This window comes from Narcine bancroftii, chromosome 2 (assembly GCF_036971445.1).
Source record: "Narcine bancroftii isolate sNarBan1 chromosome 2, sNarBan1.hap1, whole genome shotgun sequence".
Lineage (NCBI taxonomy): Eukaryota > Metazoa > Chordata > Chondrichthyes > Torpediniformes > Narcinidae > Narcine > Narcine bancroftii.
In genome coordinates, this window is record NC_091470.1 from 137,310,032 (window position 1) to 137,325,939 (window position 15,908).

The following is a 15,908-nucleotide window of genomic DNA, read 5'->3' on the forward strand; positions in this document are numbered from 1 at the left end:
AGGAGTTCAAAACTTATGTCTGGATAGAAAAGAATTTTTTGACCTTTGTATTCCAGTGGCTTTTTGTCTTCTCTTATTTTCTTCATTGCTTTCTCCAATATATTTTCTCTTGTTGTATATCTTAGGAATTTTACAAAAATGGATCTTGGTTTTTGTTGTGGCTGTGGCTTCGGGGCTATGTTCTATGTGCCCTTTCTATTTCCATTTCTTCCTGTAATTCTGGTCTTCCTAGGACCCTGGGGATCCAATCTTTTATAAATTCTCTAATATTCTTGCCTTCTTCATCTTCGTTAAGGCCCACTATCTCTATATTATTACTTCTATTATAATTTTCCATTTTATCTATCTTCTGAGCTAACAGCTCTTGTGTCTCTTTAACTTTTTTATTAGATTCTTCTAATTTCTTTTTTAAGTCCTCTACTTCCCTTTCTACGGCTGTTTCTCGTTCTTCCACCTTGTCCACCCTTTTTCCTATATCTGACATGACCATCTCTACTCTATTCATTTTTTCTTCTGCACTTTTAATTCTTCTTTTTATTTCACTAAATTCTTGTAATTGCCATTCTTTTACTGATTCCATATATTCTTTAAAAAAAAATATCCATTGTCTTGCTTTTCCCTTCTTCTTCCATTTTTCTATGTTCTTCTTCTTCTTCTTCTGTTGTTTCCTTGTTTTCTTTTTACTCTCTTTCTTGTTTTCTTTATTTTCTATGTTCTCTTCCTGTTGTTGTGTTGTAGCTGTCATTCTCAGCTGTGGAGATCGACACCTCAGCTGGTCCCCCCTCCCGTCAGTGGTTTTTTTTTCATGCGTGGTTGCGCACTTTTACTTGGCTCCGCCAGCCATTTTTGTAGTCCCACGCTCGGGACTTCCACTGACAGGGTGCGGGCTTCTCTCTCCGCGGCGGGCCTCCTCGGACAGGTAAGGCCTTCACCTTCTTCTTCCGATGTTCTTTCTTCTTCTCTTCTTCCCGTTGCTTTCGACTTTTCTTTCTTCGCTGCCAATTTCTTCCCACCTTTACTTTCACTTTGTTTTAATTTTTATTCTTGTGCCTTTGTGTTTTGTGTATTTTTTTTAAACTTTTCCGGAGAGGGCTGGAGTTCCCTGACCTGCCACTACTCCATCACGTGACTCCTTATTAATTCCTTTAATGATGGAAGTATTGAAACAGGCGATGCAGGTTCACTCTTTTCCGGATTAATTTTCTTAGACAATTATTACAGTTATTTTTAAAAAAGGATTGAGACCCTTTGAAGACTGGATCTTATAGACCTATTTTGTTGATAAATTTTGATTATAAAATTGTAATGAAGGTTCTAGCAAATAGATTGGAAAAATATTTACCAGGTTTGATTCATTTGGAGCAGGCTGGATTTATTAAAAATCATTATTCTGCAAATAATATTGTGAAATTGATTTCTTTGATTCATATTTCCTTGGAGGAATCCAATGGTTATATCATTGGATGCTGAAAAGGCATTTGATAGAGTAGAATGGAGTTTGTTATTTAAAGTATTGGAAAAATTTAAATTTGGACCAATATTTGTTGGTTGGATTAAGGCTTTAAATAAAAATTCTATTGCTGGAGTTGTGACAAATGGACAGCCTTTTACATTGGAAAGATCCACTAGACAAGGCTTCCCCTTGCCACCAGCTCTTTTTTCATTAGTTATTGAACCTTGGGCTCAGATGATAAGGCAAGATAAAACTTAACAGAACCTCAGAATTCTTTATAATGGTTACATGATAGGTTGAAACAGTCTGGAGAAATATCTGGTTGTAAAATTAATTGGGAAAACAGTGAGATTATATCATTTAGTTGAAGCGGATTATACTTCTTGTAAACATCTTGTTACATTTAAATGTTTAGATCAAATTAAATATTTAGGTATTAAAGTAGATAGTAATTTTAGCTATTTGTATGAATTAAATTATTTTTTGTTGTTTTATAAAATTAAAAGTGACTTGAATCGATGGAAAGATTTACCGATAACATTAATAGGTAGAGTTCATTGTATTAAGATGAACATTTTTCCAAGAATTCAATATCTTTTTCAATCTATTCCTTGTAAGGTTCCTCAAAAATTTTTTTAAAAGATTTGAATTCTGTTGTGAGGAAGTTTTTATGGAATGACAAAATGGTAAGGGTATCTTTACAAAACTTAACTTGGAAATATGAATTAGGAGGTTTACAGCTTCTGAATTTTCAAAATTATTATAAAGCGGCAAAATTAAAATTTATTAATAGAATGTTTGATTTGGAAAAATCATTGGTATGGGCAAATATTGAACTATCTCAAATTGGTGAAAAGATGGATCATTTCATTTATAAATTGAATACACAAGGGAAGATTTCAGGTAAGACACCTTTATATCAGAATAAGCTTTTTCCTTTTACAGTTAATAATCAGTTTTTGAAATTATGGGACCAAAATTTGTAGAAGATTGTAATGAAGCAGGTTATTTTATTTCCTTTCAAAGAATGAAAGAAAAATACAAAATATCATCAAATGCTCATTTTTTTTATTACAAATTAAAGCTTTATTATTGGATAATTTTGGACATACTTTATGGTTACCAAGACCATCTAAATTTGAAATTTTACTTACGGATGGTGGGAAGAAGGGATTTATATCTGAAATGTATTCATTATTACAGAATAAAATGCCAAAGTTAAATTTGCATAAATCTAGGTTAAAATTGGAAAAAGATTTAGGAATAGAAATTAATCAAGGTGATTGGAGAAATTTATGTAAAGACAGTATGACTAAAATTGTTAATGTGAGATATTGGTTAGTTTATTCTTTTTTACATCCTACTTGGTCATGTGGCATGGAAGCGAGAAAGAATTTTTAGAAGATATTTTTAAAGTTAAATTTTCATTGGATCCATCAGTATTTTTGTTAGGTAATATTAATAAGTTGAGTTTAAATTAACACTAACTCGATTTCAAATTACATTTTTGAGATAAACATTGGCTATAGCCAGAAAATAGCTGCCACTTTTCAACAAGAGGACCAGAGTTGTACCAATGAAAGTCGAAGAAGCCATTATGAGGCTCAAAAACAATAAAACAGTAATAGACATCGCCCAAACCTTGGGATGACCAAAATCAACCGTTTAGAACATCATTAAGAAAAAAGACTGTACAGGTCTTATTATTGTTTTATTCTTGTTCTTCAGACTTATAAAGGCTTCTTTGACTTTCATTGTAACAATTCTGGTCCTCTTGTTGAAAAATGGCAACTGCAGACTCCAAAGGTGATCAGAAGTTTCAAAACAAGCCGGGCTCTCTTATACTTGCCCCAATTAAGCAATTAAACCTATCTGAGTACTCACAAATACCTGTGAAGCCAAATATTCCAAACAAATATGCCCTGAAATTAGGGAACTATGTATAAAAAGAGCTGTAATTTCTACATGGTCAAACCAAAATGTTTACAAATAACCTTGAATAAAATCTGGATGTGAACTTTAATTATATCTGAATTGTCTGTTCACAAAGTCAAAACTGTGGAACACAAGCAAACATTCTCCATCCCAAACATTCTAGAGGGCACTGTAGATTGACACAACATCATGGCTGAAGCACCTGTACTGTGCTGTAATGTTCTATGTGCTAACATCCTCTGACTCTCCTGCTCATTACTTCCTCAAAGAACTGCAACAAATTTGTCAGGCATTATCTCCCCATGCTGACTTAGTAAAGGACTCTGGAATCTAACCAGCCTACAGTTTCCTGACATATACCACTCTCTTCTAAAAGAGTGGAGAGACATTTGCAATTTTACAATCCTCTGGAATTATTCCTGAATCTTTTGCTTCTTGAATGATCATGACTAATGCATTCACAATCTCTTCAACTACTTTTATCAGAGCCTTGGGGTGCAGTCTGTCTGGTCCGTTGACTGATCCACCTTTGGCCCCCTTCAGCTTCTCAAGCACCTTCTCTTTGGTAATAGTGCCAAAACTCATTTCTTCCCCCTCGACCCTCTCAAATGTCTGGCACATCATTTGGGTGGCACAGTTAGCTTAGCTGTTACAGCGCCAGCAATCGGGACCAGTGTTCGAATCCTGCACTGTCTGTCTGCGCGTTCTCCCTGTGTCTTTGTGGGTTTTCCCCAGGGGCTTCAGTTTCCTCCCACTGTTCAGAAATGTACCGGGGGATTGTAGGTAAATTAGCAGTCAGCATAATACATTACATCACTACATGGGTGTAATTGTGTGGTATGGACTTATGAACTGTATGTCTGAATTTAAATTTAAATCATTGATATCTTCTACAGTTGATACAGACTCAAAATGCCAGTACAATTCATCCATCATGGGATGTTTGATAAATCTTCAGCCTGGGTTAAAATGGAATTGAATAAAATAGGAGAAAACTGTGCAGGACTTTATTTATAAATGAAACTCAAAATTGTTCTGCACCCATGTCTTTCTTTTACTCTATATATCTGAAAAGACTTGGTATCCTCTTTTACATTATTGACAAGCTTACATTCATATTTCATCTTTTCTCCCTTACTGCTTTTTTTTTAGTGATCTTCTGTTTGGATTTTAAAAACTACCAATCCTCTGGCTTCCCACTAGGTTTTTCAATACACACTTTTGCTTCTATGCTCCATGTAACTTCCCCTGTCAGCCACAGTTATCTCGCCTTCCTTCTGGAATGGAGCTGCTTCTTTGGGATGAAATGATCCTGCGCCTTTAAAATTACTCCTGCTGTTGCTGCTACACCATCTTCCCTGCTGGAGCCACATCCAATAAACCTCGACCAGTTAATCTCTAGTGCCTCCGCAGGTACCTTTATTCAACTGTAGCATTGGCACATCTGATTTTAGTGAATCATATCATATTGGGATTACTACCTCATCAGAATTCCTTTAACTTAAACTCCCAAATCAAATCTGGTTCATTGCACATCGCCAAATCCAGAATTTCCTTCTCCCATGTGGCCTCAACCTTAGGCTGCTCTAAAAGACCATCTAATCGGCCTTCCACAAATTCTTTCCCTTGGAATCCCGTGCCAACCCGACAGTTTCGGTTTACCTGCACATTTACCTGACGTTCCCCCATAACCACTGTAACATTTGTCTTTCTTACATGCCTTCTCCTATTGTAATTTGTACCCTACATCTGGGCTGCTATTTCAAGGCCTGTATGCAGCCCCAATCAGGGTCTTTTTCACCTCTGCATTTCTCAACCCTACCCACAAGGATTCTACAACTTCCAATCCTCTGTCCCTTCTCGCTAAGGATTTGATTTCTTTTTTTTTTAACCAACACCCCCTCTGCCCACCTGCCTGCCTTTTCAATAGGATGTGTAGCCTTGAATGTTGAGATCCCAGCTGTGATCCTGCCAATTACCAACTGCACCTTCAGCTCATTTGCCTTGTTTCATACTGCACTGAATTTAAATACAACCCTTCAGTAACGCGTACACTGTCTTTCTCATATTTTCCTCCATGCTGACTGAGTTTATATTGTTACTGTTTTTGAAACTTTCTGTCCTATCTTTCATTCAGAAGGCTTCAATAACCTACTCTATGTTCTCCTTCCCTTGAACTTTCCAAACCCCTGCTCTCTGGGTTCTTGTGTTATTTTAAACATCTTTCATAATCCTTCAGCAGTCCTAATAGATAATAGGCCAGAAATATACCTGTATGCACCCTTTTTGGATTCTCTCCTGGTTATTGGTTTCATGTGATGTTTCAGGCAATTGGGTTTGGTGAACACAGCCACTTTGCCTTCCTGTCTTCAGCTATTTTAACATTTGTTTCAAATGAATTTAGCAACTGCACGTGGAAGAACATGCCTTGGCCCGTTGTAATTGGCATGATGAAATGGTGCACCTTCCCCACCTCATTTTCATGTCTGCCAATCGACTTTTTTGATTCAGAGTCTGGGGTTTATCCAGAATCTGTAAATCTTGCCAACAGAGACACAATGAGTGGCATGCACAGAGTGCATTAAATCAGCACTTGCTAGCTTGCTGTTAATTACGTTGGAGCTGCCAATCACATTTTCTCCCACCATTAAATCGCACCTACTCCTAAATGATGGGTGTTGTTACCCTTGGCCGTAGAGCGCTTGGTGTTCCTCGTTCCCAGCATGACACGCTGGCTTCATCAAGTTTATCATTTGGGACTCTCATTTTCTTCCTTTTCTCTTATTGGTGGGGGCGCTAGGCAATGCTCACAGAGATTCTTTGTTTGCCTTTACAGCATGCAAAGGTTGAAGAAAAAGTTGTCGGCACAGATAACGCAACACCTTTTACAGTGCCAGCTATCAGGACCAGGGTTCGAATCCTGTGCTGCCTATAAGGAGTTTGTACGATCTCCACTTGCCTGCGTGGGTTTCCCCAAGGGGCTCCGATTTCCTACCACCGTTAAAACATACTGAAGATGTGGGTTAATTGGGTGATTGGGCAGCACAGACTCGTGGACTGAAATGGCCTGTTACCATGCTGTATTTCTAAAATATAGGCAATATTCTATATCAGTGGGTTCTCAACCCTTTTCTTTCCACTCACATCCCACTTTTAAGTAATCCCTATGCCATTGGTGCTCTGTGATTAGTAAGGGATTGCTTAAAGTGGGATGTGGGTGAGAAGGGAAGGTTGAGAATCATTGCTCTAAACCCAATTGTTTCTGAAATACTGTGTTTGAGAAGAATTGTCATTGGCCCATTTCCTTTGGAGTTCTGAAACCGTGCACATAACGAGTCAATGAGGTATGATTACATCAGTGGTTTTCAAATGTTTTCTTTCCACCCACATCCCACCTTAAACAATTCCAATGGCACAGGGATTACTTAAAGTGGGATGTGAGTGGGAAGAAAAAGGTTGAGAACCACTGATATATATCAAGTAGATCACATTTTTTTGTAGTATTGCATGAAAATAAGGGATCCATTGGACACACTGTCAGAGAAGAAAGCACTTTCTTTAAACATCTTCTTGTACTAAGACAGAAGACAATCTCCTTCAGGACATAGAAAAGAACATGGTCCACAGACCACATTCCCATTCCCACATTTGTTTTCCTGTCAGCTGTTCTTTCCAGTGTGTAGATGAACTCTTCTCGGATTCTGCTGCCACCCACCTGCATAAAGTACCCTGTGACTGTGATGCGGAAGGAGACAACATCAATGGCAAACTGATGGGGACTGTGTAAATTCCACACACAGCACACCCAAAGTCAGATTTCAAATTGGTTTGCTGGCAGCATAACTGTGCCATGTGTAACAGGGATTGTTGCTCTTCAAACTGAGGTGCCACCTGACGGAAATGATATAACTCATACAAGACAGGTAGCAGTAGGCAAGAAGGAAGAACGGCAGAGTTTGCCCTCGGCGGCCCGGGGAAATTGGGATAGTGAAAGCAATCTGCTGGAGGAGCTCAGCAGGTCAAACAGCATCAGAGGGAGGAAAGGTCAATATTTTTGGGATGGAATCCTTCATCAAGACCCACGGCGGAGAGGGGAGATGGCCAGTTCTTGGGAGGAAGGGTAAATAAAGGGATGAGGCATGATGGACAGATGGGAAGGGTGAAGTGGTGGAGCCGAGGGCAGAGGTAGGTGATTCACATGGAGAGGGATAAGCGATTTCAGAGTGGCTTTTTGAAAATGTGGGGAGGAGATTTAAACCATTTTCCAGCATTGGCCTACTTTTCAAGTACATTTTCCCACTGGGATCAAGGGGGAGATGCAGTTTGAAACTTGGCCATTGCCTCTAAATGTGGAAACAAATGAAGTTGGACATGAGGCTTCAAAAATACTCCTGGTCTGATTGTGTTTGCTGCTTTCCTGTTTTCATTTGAGATTTCCAGTGTTTAATTGTTTTTAATATCCCTTTATATTGTTTGTATTTAGCTTCTTCATGAAGTATTACGAAACCTGAGGTGGCAACAGGAAGAATAAAACAGAAAGGAAGAAATAAAAGTCCAGTAAGTTTACCCACTTATTTCTGCTGCTTTTCCAAATGACTCATTCACTTCTGCAGGTTCAGTCAGTGAAATTCTAAATGGAATAATTTTATAATTATCCTGGCCCATCACTATGGTAACCAGGAGTGAGAGGATGGAGGAGCTAATTACTTTGAAAAGCAGAATCAGAGGATAGGAGGTGCCTTGTTAATGAACGAGCAAGGCAACAGAAATGTCACTTGGTGCTGGCAGGAGGACGCGGGTTGAACCCATAATGGAGGTGGTGAGAGGAAGCAAACACAGCTGCGGCTTCACAGCTCTTTGCCCCCACCCCCCCTCTCTTCCTCTCCCTCCCCTCTCTCCTTCCCCTCTCTCCCTCCCCTCTCTCCTTCCCCTCTCTCCTTCCCCTCTCTCTACCTCCCCTCTCTCTCCCTGCCTCCACCCACCCAGAGGGGTCTTGTTGAAGCTCTCTGGCAGGTTTGCCCACAGTGTTAACTGGGCTCCTCATCCTTCTCTGTTTTCTTTGGCTGCATGCAGTACTTTGTCGGAAGCGGCACATTCTGGTGCACTTATTTCAGCCCTCTCACCTGTTAAGGCGCTTGGTTACAGTTGATGGACATAGCGAGAATGTACAAACTCCTTTACAGGAAACACAGGATTTGAACACTTTACCACTTTGTTTTTATCCTTGTCCTGCAAAATGCTCACCCACCAAAAGGTCTGTCACCTGACCACCCAGTGTTAGATCCAGTGTGACCTTGCCTCCAGCCAGTTTGTTCACATACGACACAGCTGACAAATACTGTCCCATCTTTCCCTCTTGCTCTAAGGGATGCCAGTCAAATCTCCCATAACAACAGCCGTATAATTTCCTGCACCATTCCAAAATGCTTATCTGCTCCTTGGCTATTTGGGGACCTATAGACTTCTCCCAATGGAGTGATCTCCCCTTTCCTGTTTCTGACTTCCATCCCCACTGGCTCAGTGGACAATCCCTCCACAATACCTGCCCTTTCTGCAGTTGATTAATAATGCTACACCCATCCCCAACTTTTAACCCCCTTCATATCCCTTTTGAAACTTCTAAACCCCGGTACCTGCATCAATCAACCCTGTCCGTACGTCAACCAAGTCTCTGTTACAGTTACAACATCATAATTCCATGTACTGATCCATGCTCATAAGTTCATCTCTCTTCCCCCTGGTATTTTCTGCATTGAAATAAACACATTTCCAACCTTCCAAATGACTACCCTCCACTGCCTGTCCTTCCTCACAATCTTGTTGCTTAAACCTTTCCATCTGCTCTTTTCTCTGCCCAAGCATTCTGCTTCCCATTCCAGAAGCAGCATGGGAAAATTCCATTGGATTTGTTTTACGAGATCTGCTTGTCATTTTGGCACTACACAAGGGAGAAGAGTGACCCGGAGATTATGCTCTGGTCCGCCAGGCAGCAGTGTTCAGGAACAAGCAGTGGTCAGCGAGAACGAACACTTCACAGTGTTCTTGGAAGCAGTTCTGTTCAGTCTGGCCAGGTCTTTACTTTGTCTGTACTGGTGGGCTAAAAAAAAACTTCAGCGAAGTCCTATGAAGTTCACGCAAGCATTTCCTGTTTGTCAGTCCTTGGGGGAATTGCACTATCTCAATTAATATGTATCCTGTTAAATTCAACATTTAAATCTGGGCAGTTAACCACAAGTTGACAGATCTTTGAATTCTCAATATGCATTCAGTTATGCCAGTGTTCCTATAGCTTGCCTGTATGGACGTCAGTCACTCTGTCTCCATCTCGGGAGACAAACTATGTACAGACACCTTCTATAAATCCATTAACTCTCACAATTATCTTCATCACACCCTGTCTCTTGTAAGAATTTGATTCCTTTCTCTCAATTCCTCTGTCTCCGTTGCATCTGCTCCCAGGATATCTTCCATTCAAGATCATGCAGGATGTGCCTCCTCCTTCAAAAAATGTGTCTTAGCCTCTACATGAGAAATGGGAAAGTAGAGGAGAAGGTACATTTTTTGAAGGAGGAGGAACATCTTCCCTGATCCTCTCTGTCCTGAGATATAACGAGGACAGAATTCCCCTTGTCATCACCTACAACTCCACCAGCCTCCACGTCTAAGATATCCTCCTCTGCAATTCCCGCCAGCTGCCACACGATCCCACCAACAGGTGCATCTTCCCCTCTCCACTTTCTGCAGAGACTGCTCCCTCTGTGACTTCCTCGTCCACTTGTCCCATCCCACTAATCTACCCTCGGTACCTACTGCTGGTACCGCAAGAAACTTTAAAAAATTTAGATTTAGATATACAGCCCAGTAACGATCTCATGCCCCCAATTATCCAACATCCCCCGCTACGTGGAAGGAAACAGGAGTACCCTGAGGAAACCCATGCAGACTGGGGGAACCCATGCAAACTCCTTACGGACAGCGTGGGATTCGAACCCCAGTCCCAATTGCTGGCGCTGTAACTGCCATGCCATCTGTGCCACCCAAATGTGACTCTTGCACCCACACATCTTCCCTCACCACCATTCGGGGGCCCAAACAGTCCTTCCAAGTGAAGCAGCACTTGTGAATCTGTAAGGGACTTCTGCTGCATCCAGTGCTCCCTACGAGGCCTCCTCTTTTTCGGGGGGATGACGCAGACTTAGAGATAATTTCGATGAGCACCTTCACTCTGTCCACTGTAACTGCAGGAACCTCTCTGTGGCCAACCATTTTTATTCTGCACACCTTTCCAACACTGACAAATCTGAGATCAGCTCTGTTCAGTTCTTCATTAGTGAATGGTAATTCTACTTGGCAGCTTGTTGTCCAAGCCATTCTCTGAGGAACTGTTCTATCTTCCAAACTGCATGAAGATAGAGCAAATGGAATATCATGTATTTCACTCATAAAGCTGATGGTGGGCTCACTACAATCAAGCTCTCTCGACCAGATGGGGTAGACAAGAGTGCATTTTATTGTTTAAAGGAAATAAGAAATCCTGAATATAAGAAAATAGAATATTACAGCACAGAAGTAGGCCCTTCGGCCCATATAGTCTGTGCCAAACTATCCTGCATTTTCTGAAGTTCACGTAAGTAGTTCAATCAGAAGTGTGAAGTGATGCACTGTGGAAGATCAAACTTGAATGCAGAGAATGTGCTTAATGGCAGGATTCTTAACAGCGTGGAGGAACAGAGGGATCTTTGGATCCAGATCAGAGTTGCCATGCAAGTTGATAGGGTGGTTAGGAATTATGGAGTGCTGGCCTTCAGTAGTCGGACGATTGAATTCAAGAGCTCTGAGGTAATGCTTGCACCCTATAAAACTCTGGTTGGACCACACCTGGAGTATTGCATTCAGTTCAGGTCACCTCGTTACAAGGATGTAGATGCTTTAGAAAGGGCGCAGAAGATGTTCCCTGCATTGGAGAACACGTCTTCTGATGCAAGGTTGCCAGAGCTAGGGTTTTTCTCTTTGGAGTGTCAAGGAAGTGTGCTGACTTAATTGAGGTGTATAAAATTATGAGGGGCTTCAATAGGGTGGGCAGCTAGCACCATTTTCCTGGGGCAACAACAGCAAATACCAGAGGAGATCTGTTTAAGGTGAGGGGAGGGGGGAAGTCTTTGTACTCAGGGAGGGGTGGGTGCCTGTAATGCATCGCCAGGGATGGTGGTGGAATCTGGTACAATAGGGACATTCAGAAGACTCTTAGACAGGCACATGGATGTAAGAAAAGTAGAGGGGATGAGGTAGGGAAAGATGACGTGGAGTAGGTTTGAATAGGTCAGCACAACATTGTGGGCCGAAGGGCTTGCACTGTGCTATAATGTTCTATATTCTATGTGGTTCCCATTGACCTACACCCGGACCATATCCCATCCATGTTCCTATCCCGATCTTCACTTAAATGTCAAAATCAAACCCACCACCGCTCCCTTTGCTGGAGGCTCTTTCCACAGTGTCGTCACCATTGTTATTAGCATGGGTTAGCAGTATTGTTCCCTGCATCAAGCTTGGCTCCCTAAATTTGGTTCAAAGGCCCTTGATATCCTCACGTGTGTGGGATGTGAATGAATGGTCGTGGTGCCTGGATGGAAATTTTGGCTGGTGTAGGACCTGCATGGAGTGGAAATGAGAAGTACATCTCTACAGAGGAGGGGAGGACACAGCTTTTTCCTTACTCTGGAATAGTTGATTAAAAGATAGGATTCGTGAAGCTTAGGGTAACTTTTCAATTGTGAATTAAGGAAGAGAATGGAAATATAAGGAACAGGAGCAGGAGGACATCATTCAGTCCTTGCCAACTACAATATTCCATGAGATCATGACGCATCTTTCTCAATATTTCCTCAATATTGGAAAACATATTGATCACCGTCCTGAATATGGACAGTCACTGAGCCTCCAGTGCCCTCTTGGGTGCACTGTTCCAAAATTAACTTTCCTCTGGGTTAAGAAATTTCTTTTCATCTTGAACGATGATGATCCCCTTACTTTGAAACTGAGCATTGGTTCAAATGGTGGAAGATTCATTCCTGAATCTATCCTGTGAGAATTTTGCATATTTCGTATACTTCTCACTCTTCTCAACTTGAAGCAGGTTCACTTTTCCTCCTGGTAACATCCATTTGGCCCTGGAATCATTCTGTTGAACTTCCACGAGACTTGCTTTAGTTCAAGGTGAACATCCCTTGGTGGGGGTGGGGGGGGGGGGGGCGGGGAGAGAGAGAGAGAGAGAGAGAGAGAGAGAGAGAGAGAGAGATCAGACCCTTGGTCTATAATGGAGATGCAGTCTCGCCCTTGTAAGTTTGTCCACATGATAAATGTCGGGTAATGTTTTTCTTCCTAATTGTTAGCTGTAACTGTGATCTGTGTACTTGGACCCCCAGCTGTTTCCGGACACCTCAACCTTTCAGTCAAGTTCAATCCCAAGTTTGTTAGCATCTGATTGTACACATAGAATCTGACAAAACAGTGTTTCTCCAGACCATGGTGCACACACAATACACAGCACATAAAGAACACATGGACATTCAAAGTAAATGTATTTAAATATTTGGGGTGATTTTCAAGGTTACAGGACACTGTTCATCAGTCTCACCGCCTGCAGGAAGAAGCTATTACCGAGCCTGGCTGTCCTGATTTTGATGCTCCTGTATCTCCTTCTTGATGATACTTGGTTGAAGATACTGTGCGCTAGGTGGAAAGGGTCTTCTATAATTCCTTGAGCCCTCTTTAGACAGGGCTCCCAGGAGATGCCATCTATAGAGGAAAGGAAGACCGCTATGATCCTCTAGACAGATGTCTAGCTTGATGCTTTGCAGCTACCAAACCACACAATGATGCAGCTGGACAGGACCCTCTCACTTGTGCTCCTGTAAAAGGTTGTCAAGATGGAGACCAGTAGCCTTGCCCTCCTCAGACTCCTTGGGAGGTTCAGGTGCTGGTGCACCTTCCTGATGAACAAAGAGGTGTTGCAAGTCCGTCATGCGTTGTTCCTTATATGCACACCAAGGAACTTTGTGCTTTCCACTCCATCCACAAGAGAACCGTTGATGTGTAGTGGAGAGAGGCTGACCTTTATCCTCCTGATGTCCATAATTGTCTCCGATGCCTCGTCCACGTTGAGACTCAGGTTGTTGTTCTTGCACTATTTTTTGCTCCTTCTCTCTGTAATGCGACTCATCGTTGTGGCCGATGAGGGCAACCTCTGTTTGCATCATCTGCAAACTTGATGACTTTGTTGGAGCAGGATCTGCTGTTGCAGATGTGAGTCAGCAGCATGACAGCAGCAGGCTGAGCACACAACTTTGAGGCGCGGCCCAGTGCTCAGTGTGATGGGGCCTGAAGTTTTGCTGCCATCCAGGTCAGACTGTTGGTCGTTCCGTCAAGAAGCCCAGAATGTTGTCTTATAAAGAGTTGAAAATAAGAAAACAGAAATGGAAAAGGAGGAAAGGTAATGATGGAAAAACGGAAGGAGAAGATAAACAAAGTATAAAATGGCTACGCTGAACTATATGACTTTAAATATTAATGGAATACATAACCAAATTAAAAGGAAGAAACTACTAAATTTACTGAAAAAGGAAAAAATTGATAAGAAGCCCAGAATCCAGTTGCAGAGAGGAGTGTTGAGTCCCAGTGAGGGTAGTTTGTCCATCAGCCTCTATGATATGATGGCACTGAAAGCTGAGCTAAAGTCAATGAACAACAGCCTGGCTTGCGAGGCATCGTTCTCTAGGTGGGTCAGGACAAAGTGGAGAGTCGAGGCATCATCCGTAGACTGATTTGGGCACTAGGGCAAACCTGAACATGTAGCAGCCTGCAGGCTGACACAGAAGACACCACTCAAACACAGAAATCGACTGGGCTGCTGAACCCGTTCCCATAGGCCACTCCGAAACGGGCCAATCGCCAGCAATGGATTGAAAAAGGCTCATTTAGAACCCAGGGCGGCACAAACCACACCCGTCGACGACGTTGCCAAAAATAATTGGCCAATCCCAGCAATTAGTGCTTGAAGGGGCATAGTTTACACCCGTCGGTCACATGGCAGCCGGTGTCTGCTTGACCATATAGAAGAGAGCAGCCAGTTCATTAAAATCAGTGTGAACTGCACACTGCGTGCCTTATTTCCCAGCTAGAACCTCCAGACACGCCACAAATGGTCACTCGGATGCGTTTCATCACCAGCCACTCAAAGCACTTCATACTCATAGACGTCAGTGCCACTGGACAGTAATCATTTATTCCAATTACCGTTGCTTTCTTGGGCACCGACCGGGTTAATGGTGGCTGTCTTGATGTCTCTCCCTGTTTATAATTTCCCGACCGAATTTCTGACTCGCAACACATTTCATGCAAGTGTGACCTTTCCCTCTGTCTCCAATTTGCATTTTGATCTGAGCCACAAGGGTTGAAGGACTTGATTCTGGACTTGGAATTTTGAACTGAGTCAATGTTTAATAAATATTGGGAAGGGGGAAAATGAGCATTTATTTAGTTCCATTTATTTATAGCAAATGTGGTTTCTGATGGGCTATTTTTGTTGCAAAGGAAACATTCAGGCACTAAGAGAGGAGTAAGATTTTGAAAATATAAGGGTGGTGATATCTAAATAATCAGTTTCTTGTTTCAGGTTTGGTTGACGCAGTAAAGAATCTGATTTCTTAGTGCCTCATTCAACAGCATTGGACTCAGATGCAGTGTCAATTTTTTTTTTTGTGCTCAGTTTTCTGTCGTTGTGCCTGAACTCTGAATTTTCTGACTTGGACGAGAGAGAGAGCTCCCAGACTGCCACAGCTGACACCACTCAGTTAAAGGGAAGACTGAGAAGGCAATCAGCCAACAGAGGAAGAGAAAGGGATTGCTCATAATTGGACTCATTGGTGCCAAGAACAGTATGGTCATTTTAGGGTCAATTAGGAAATCTTTTTCTTGCTTTGACATAGCAAACTTATACACATTTTATGAAATTTATCTTGGCTGCATTTGGTGCCTGTAGAGTCAGCCTTCATCGAGGACATCCAGGCAATCCACAGAATCTGTCATAAGTTTCCTGAGCTTATTGTTTACACGTAACTTTGGGACAGAAGTGAAGCAGGATGGGAACACAGGGGCGGTGGGAATTGTTGATGATAAAGGACCCCATCCTGAGACGTTGACTGACCATTTCTATCCCCCACGGATGCTGCTTGACCCATCGTGTAGCTCATTGTTTGCTCAAGGTTCCAGTAAGTGGAGTTTTTGTGTTTACCCTTTTTTTCTTTAATTGCATGGCCTGACATAAAAAGAGACCGCACCATCAACATCCCTTTCAACCAGAGGTTGACAGCTAATGTTGACAAAAATGATATGAACACTGAGAGGTATTAGCATCGACGACGACACTGGCTCTTAAATCTGCTCACGGTCATGTAGGAGATACAAGTTTTGTGTCGATGGGTTATGGGTTTTTCACCACAGATAGTGGTTAAAACATTTA